The 7618-nt window shown below is 38.6% G+C and overlaps 1 long non-coding RNA gene across 1 annotated transcript; it reads left to right on the forward strand.

Annotated features, from left to right (window-relative positions):
* Positions 1–1358: 1358 nt before the first annotated feature.
* LOC141940174 (uncharacterized) lies at positions 1359–7397 on the forward strand. The gene is made up of 4 exons (XR_012627904.1): positions 1359–1576; positions 2539–2654; positions 5713–5795; positions 7249–7397. It is a non-coding gene; the product is annotated as an uncharacterized LOC141940174 (long non-coding RNA).
* The last annotated feature ends 221 nt before the right edge of the window (positions 7398–7618 follow it).

A 7618-nucleotide genomic window follows, 5' to 3' on the forward strand; every position in this document is an offset into this window, starting at 1 on the left:
TCACGATGGATAAAGGGATAAACTCAAGGTAGCATAGCTGTTGCAGTGGTGAACAAGCAGGGAGTGCTGGCTTTCAAAATGCAATTCAGTCTGAAAAAAATGGAAAAGCAATGATGCCTACAAAAAAATATTCTGCTTTTAGTGAAGTCACTCAGAGGTTTTAGACGAGATTTCCTCCTTTCTCTTTTCCTTGAATATAATCAACTAGAGGAGTTATGTCCCCTTCTGCTGGGGTGGTTCTGTGGAAGTTTGATGTCTTACATCAAAGAAAACTGGAGGTGTAGAATTAGCTGATATTTTAAAATTAAATGTCAGTAGAAGTTTTTAATCGTTGTTTCACTTAGAGTTTCATAAAAAGTCTTAGATTAGTGGCCTTTTCCTTTCTCTGTCACAGTCCCCCTATCCCTAATTATCACAAGGCTCCAACACCCTTCTCATTAAGCTTCTGCTAAGGTAATTGGACAATTGGAGGGGATAGGTTGGGAACATTATTAAATGCTTCAGCCATCCTCTTTCTCTATAAAAGAAATTTTGTTCTGCTACAAAACTGCCTAGAGGTTCATCTTGAGGGTGGGGGGGTGGTGAGGTGGTGGTGTATGCAGATGTCACAAAGTAATCTCTGTGAAGGTGAAAATGGCACATGAATATATGGAGGAATCTGAAAACATGCATCAGGATCCACCAGAGAAAGTCTTACAGGATGGTGAGCGAAGAGGTTTCATTGACTGCCAAGGTGTAAAGAACGTTGTGGAGGGGAGTACTGAGGATGCCACACAACCTTTGGCTGTACATGAGAATGGACAGGCAACACCTTATGTGTTTCATCTGGTTAAAATCACTGCTTCACAAGCTCTGAAGAAGTTAACAACTGTGCCTCCATCCTCCTCTGGTTTGTGTGTTTCTTCACAGCCTAGGTACCATCTCCCAGGGCAGTCCAGCCTTGGGGACCCTCATACCAGGTCAGAACAGCACTTCTTCAGCAGCTTAGGACAGGGACCTTGGGAAAAAAAACCATCAATTTAATTAGAACACCAACCCCACTACTAAATTACCAATCAAACCAGAATAGGATGAGAAATACAACTATCTTAAAAACACATTCCCCCCACTCCTTCCTTCTTCCCAGGCTCAGCTTTGCTCCTGATTTCTCTCCCTCCTCCCCTCCAGTGGCACAGGGAGGTAGGGGATGGAGGTTGCAGTCAGTCATCACCCATTGCTTCTGCTTCTCATTCTTCCTCAGGGGGAGGACTCCTCATTCTTTTCCCCTCCTCCACTCTTCCCAACAAACTTCTGAAACTCAATATATGGGAAAGCAAGCAAGCAGAAGTAATGTAAGTTTCCTTTCAGTCCAACTCAGAGCAAGCAGACCTTAATGCAACAAAGAGCTTCTCAATGTGGAAGAAGAGCAGTGAAATTTAATTATCTTCACTGAGGCACAAGAGTTTACAATGCCTACAAAAGAAGAATGGAAAGAATGAGAAGTTGCCAGGATAGCTGCAAAGAGGGATTGTTGAAAGATGCAACTGAAAAAAATACCTGTACAATAATTAATTAAGCTTCAAAACGTCCCTCAGAGGTAGGTATTATTAAACAAGAATATACAGAATTAATTAAGGTTTGCAGGGAAAAGAAAGGGCAGGAAAAAAAAGAAAAAAAAAAAAAACCTGAACAAATTAATGCTAGCCAAAGGGGTAAGGAGAATAAGACTCCTACAGACAGAATCAAGGAAGAAACATATTGTAAGAAAAAAAACATGCCCATTAATAATGGAGCCATTATTGGAACTGATTGCCAATGCTTTCTTCATTATTGGAACTGATTGCCAATGCCTCCCTAAGGGAGGGCAAAGATGCCAGACTCTTTGCAGGGAGGAGGAGGGAAGGGAATTACATCTTTGCTTAGTTTATCTTTTCCTTTATGCTGACATTCTGTCAGGCAATCACCTCATTTTCAGGCTTTTTTTGGGAAGTGTTTTAAGGAAGGCTTTAGAAATTCAGGCTCAGGACATCTGCAAGGTACCTCTGGGACTCTCTCCCTTAGCACCAAGACCCTGTGCCTCCCTGTAGCACAGATATTAAGTACTTTCATGGAGGTTTCATGGGTGCTGCCAATCTAGTACTATTGCTATCACTGTCAAGAGGTAAGTGAATTGACAGACCCACATCTCTTTAAATTCCAAAGGTAAGTTATTTCACCAGGACATGGAAGGACAAGCACCCCCATTAAATAAAAAAAAAAAAAAAAAGAACTTAAAACCAAAAAAACCTATGTGCAATCTTCTTGGTAAGAGGAAAGACAGACCCTAGTATATCAGTCACCACCACTTAATATCCTGAAAAAAAGACTTCATATGATGCTGCTAAATAGGTGTACTGGGTCTGGCTGGGATGGAGTTATTTTTCTTCATAGCAGCCTGTAGGTGTTGTATTTTGGGTTTATGACTAGAACAGTGTTGATAACATACTACTGTGGATTTGATAACACGCTATATACTTCATAGTGTTGAAGTTTTCTCTTTTTCTACGCTTCTACTCCAAGAAGCAGGCTGGGGATGGGCAAGGGCTTGGAGCTCTGAAGCAGAGTCTACAGAAAACATTGGAGAGATACTTGTTGAAGATGGTCATCTGACTAATAGGGATGAAGAAAAAACAAAGGTATTCAATGCGGGTTTTGCCTCAGTCTTTAATAATATTGATAGACCTTGAGCTGTCTGGTCCCCTGAGTCAAAGGACCACAAGTGTGGGAACAGTAATTTTCCATTTGTGGACACTGAATTTGTAAGGGACCCGTTGTATCAGCTGAATGTTCACAAGTCCATGGCGTCTGATGGGATTCATCCCAGAGTACTAAGGGATCTAACGAATGTTATGGCAGGACACCTCTTGATCATCTACCAAAGGTCTTGGGAGTCTGGGCATGTCCCTGCTGACTGGAAGCTAGTCAGTGTTATTCCAATCCACAAAAAGGGTGTGAGGGAAGACCCAGGGAACTAGAGACTTATTAGTCTAAACTCAGTTCCTGGAAAATTTATGGAGAATATATACTGGGTATTATTGAAAGGCATTTAAAGAATAATGCAGTCATCAGGCACAGGCAACATGGGTTCACAAAGGGAAAGTCCTGTTTAGCTAAATTGATATCCTTCTATGATAGGGTCACCTGCCTGGTGGATGAAGGGAAGGCAGTGGATGTAGTTTTCTGGATATTAGTAAGGCTTTTGATACTGTCCCTCACAACATCCTTCTGGGCAAGTTGTCCAACTGTGAGATGAGCAGGTTACAGTGCACTGGGTGAAGAACCGGCTGAAGGGCAGAGCCCAAAGGGCCACATCTGGCTGGTGACCGATCACCAGTGGTGTTCCTCAGCGTTCAATTCTAGGGTCTGGTCTGTTCAATATATTTATCATCAATCTGGATACAGGAGTTGAATGTACCATTAGCAAGTTTGCTGATGATACCAAACTGGGAGGTATTGTTGACTCTCTTGAGGGACAAGATACCTTGCAGAGGTATCTAGGTAGATTGGAGCACTGGGCAATTATTAATGGGATGAAACTTAACAAGTCCAAATGCCGTATTCTGCACCTGGGAAGGGTAATGCCAGGCACAAGTATAAATGGGGAGAGGAGTGGCTGGAGATCAGCCCTGCAGAAAGGGATCTGGGGGTGCTGGTCAGCAGCAGGCTCAGTGTGAGCCAGCAGTGCCCTGGCAGCCAAGAGGGCAAACGGCACCCTGGGGTGCATCAAACAGCATAACCAGCCAGTCAAAAATGGTGATTATCTTGCTGTATTCAGTGTTGGTGCCACCTCACCTTGAGTCCTATGTGCAGTTCTGGGCCTCACAATTTAAGAAGTATGTGAAGGTCCTTGAATGCATCCAGAGGAGGGCAACAAAGCTGGTGAAAGGGCTGGAAGGAATGTCCTATGAGGAGTGGCTAAGGACATTGGGCTTGTCTGGTTTGGAGAAAAGGAGGCTGAGGAGCAACCTCATCGCTCTCTACAGCTCCCTGAGGAGAGGAAGTGGAGAGGGAGCTGCTGGTCTCTTCTCTCTGGGATCCAGTGACACGACACATGGGAATGGCTCAAAGGATGGACCAGGGGAGGTTTAGACTGGACATTAGGAAGCATTTCTTTGCCAAGAGGGTGATCAAACACTGGAACAGGCTTCGTAGAGAAGTAGTTGATGCACTAAGTCTGTCGGTGTTTAAGAAACATTTGGACAATGCCCTTAACAACATGTTTTAACTTTTGGTCAGCCCTGAATTGGTCAGGCAATTGGGCTAGATGATCATTGTAGGTCTCTTCCAACTGAAATAATCTATTCTACTCCTACTCCTATTCCTATTCTATTCTATTCTATTCTATTCTATTCTATTCTATTCTATTCTGTTCTATTCTCCTTTTTTTGCTTAAAATTGTCTAAAAGCTGAAAGACTTTTACAAATGCGTTTGCAGTTCAGAGTTGTTTGACACACTTGTGCAAACAAATTGCAGTTCATTTTTCACAAATAACTTGCTGCAAATGCTAATTTAGGGAATTCGTTATTCTCAAATCTTGTTTTGATGTTTGTAATCATTCACGTACTTACACACTCAGATGCCATAATGATAATTAGGAAGATATTGTTGTTTCTTTTCCCCAACTGGATGACCTAACATGAATAGACAGAAGCAGTGCCTCAGCAAATCACTGGGGTTCATCATTCTCCTAGGGAACATGTGGAGAAAGAGAAAAAGATTAAGATACCCTGAGTAAAGTAGAACTGCAGCTTTGTTGGGTTTTCATATTGGTCTGCATTCTCAAATGAAAAAAAAAAATTTAAAAGCTGTAAAATATTTTCATTTCAAGAAAGGTGTAAGAGCCGTATGTTATTTTTAACTACGTAATATTCTTTTCCATTCACAGTCTAATTATAATCATGGAAAGTATCAGCCAAGGTTTGGCTGTATAAATATAGCCTTCCTCAGGGTCCAGACATTTCTAAAATTTAATCTGATTGCCTGAAATCTGGCTAGAGAACAAAAATACATGGCATCATTCTTTATTTTTTTCTTCAAAAACATTAATACCTTTGCAAGTAAGAATATTTTGTGAAGAGAAAACTTGTTTACTGATACCAGAATAGTTGTACTATGGTTATTATAACTTGTACTGGCAAATCTTTACAAACCAGAGTACATCTTTGCAGAATTCTAAAAGGCAAATAATGGTTCCTTTGCATATGATACATATGATGAAGAGGACACAGTGATAACATATGCTCATGGCTCTTTTAGCTTTTTGGTCTAAGAGAGGGAAGAAGTTGATTGTTTGTTTTAACAAATTAAATGTTTTTGTTAATTAAAGAAAATGTGGATATTTCTGCTTTCTGTTACCCAAAAACCGCATTCAGATCACAAAGAATATATAAGATAGGACCCCCTAACACAAAACAGCCACTTACATTTTTGTAGAGCCGAGAAAGCTGCTTTTAACATTTGTATTTTACTCTGTTTTTCTATTTTGTTTTAGAAAATGCATGCATACATTGATTATTTTTATGCTGTTCTATGGCATTAGATAGGAACTGCAAGTTGTAAATATCCTTCATACAATGTATTGTAGAGCCAGGAATAAGACACTCTTGAGACCTAAACAGCCAAGACTTTACTCTCAAAGAATAAGGGCTCTTCTACAAGAAACCCATGTGGTGTAATTATGATCTTTATTTCAGGAAAAGAACTTCGTAAGATATTCCTGGTTTACTGAGGTCTGATTTTGAAAGAATGAAAGGATGTTGTGTTTAGAAGTAAAGAGGTAAGCATGGATGTATTATCAGAGCCATAAACCATGTCATAAAAACCAACTTTCTTCCTTTCATTCCTCAGAAAACCCTCAGCTTCAGCATTTACAAAATTATTACTGAAAATACTTTTTGCATTTCTACACTAAAGATTTCAAGGGAAAAAACAAAGACTGGAAAATATTCTACAGAAGATGTTGGTTACTATGGTCTAGCTGATGTTTCCATGAAAAAATGCAAGTTGTGGCTGTACCTTAAAAATTTGAAATTAGCAACTTCTTTTTGAAACTTCTAGTTACAAATCTTGTATATCCTTTGTACAAATCTGCACATTTCCCTAATAACTTTTTCATTTCAATAATGATCTATCTTAGGTACAGTACAGCAACGTCCTGTATAGTGCTGCAGCTGATTCTTAACATAAATCTTTTGAGGAAAAAGCTTCATAATAATTGTATAAATATTCATTAAAATGTATAAATATTTATGCAGAAATTTTTAAGCTTATTAAGTTCAAAAATATAAAATAACTTTTAGAAAGACTGTTAAGAAAAAAAAAATCTGTAATGACTTTTCAGTTCCTTACAGAGACTATTTAAGCTTAATTAAGCTGAAAATAATATTTTTAAATCTAGCTGCTTCATACAGAACAGATCCATTTAGCCATTTAAACTAGAATTCCAGTTCTTATTAGACTCTGAAATTAAAATGATGTAACAGGAAAGAGTCTGGTTAAAACAGCTAATAGAAAGAGGTAAAACTAACTTTAAAAATATTTCTGAGATTTTTCATCTACATGAAAAAGGCAGTTGGGTTACACTGTGTATGCATTCGACATTCTGCATATTCAGAATATTTGAGACAAACCCAGGAAAGTGGGGAGCCAGAGAAAATGTAGGAGAGAGAGTATCCCTATCAAATTCAGACAAGACTGAGGGAAGTATGTATTCCTCTTTCTATGAAATCATAAAGACTGATTGTAGGAAACTCTCTTAATTATACAAGCAATGCTTTCTGATCCTCTCCTCAACTTTGTGGATTCAACAGCGCTCCATCTATTTATTTTTCTGATAAGCAATCACTGGACAACTTAGAAGGAAAAAGGTGTACAGAAGGAGAATTAACTGTCCATTTCAGCAATACTTCTGCAGTGTGATGATGGCAATGAAAAGCTTTCACCATTAAGAAAATGAAGGTGTGAATTTTGATAAGAAATTTAATGTATCTATTCTTCTTTGACAGCTTTAATGGACCACAGTGATGCTGAAATATAAAATTCTTACAGTGTTTGTTTATACAGTGTGTTCATTAGGACACAGTACAGACTAAAGATTGGTAACAGGGATACTGTGGGATTTCATTTGGATTTTATCTTATTACATACATCTTAATGTCAACCTCAGGATAACTCTGAACTGATCTAATCTGAGTGCCTGATTTAAATACTCACTTTTCTTTCTGTTCCAGAGGAAACATGTGCAAGTAGCTTTCCATGTAAATAGTCTTGGAGCAAAAGCCAACATGATCATGTAGGAAGAAATCCACATGCTGTCTAGTGCAATGTTACCACACTGCTCCTCTTCTATAGACAAATAAAAATTATACTAAATTTTGAGTCTGTTACTTTAATCTGCTTTCCTTTTATTTGTAGCCTTGACTGGATGTGGGAATTCATATCTATGCTTTTAAAATTATTTTTCTGGAGTATTTTGTGAACTACATGCTGACATCTCACAGACATAGTTCATGCACCACAGATTTGGAAAAAAAACCTAAACAATGCCCAGGTTTCCAAGTGAGTTTATATGAAGCTTATCTTTATATAAAAGTATAATTT

This window comes from Strix uralensis, chromosome 2 (genome assembly GCF_047716275.1).
Source record: "Strix uralensis isolate ZFMK-TIS-50842 chromosome 2, bStrUra1, whole genome shotgun sequence".
NCBI classification, from domain to species: Eukaryota; Metazoa; Chordata; class Aves; order Strigiformes; family Strigidae; genus Strix; species Strix uralensis.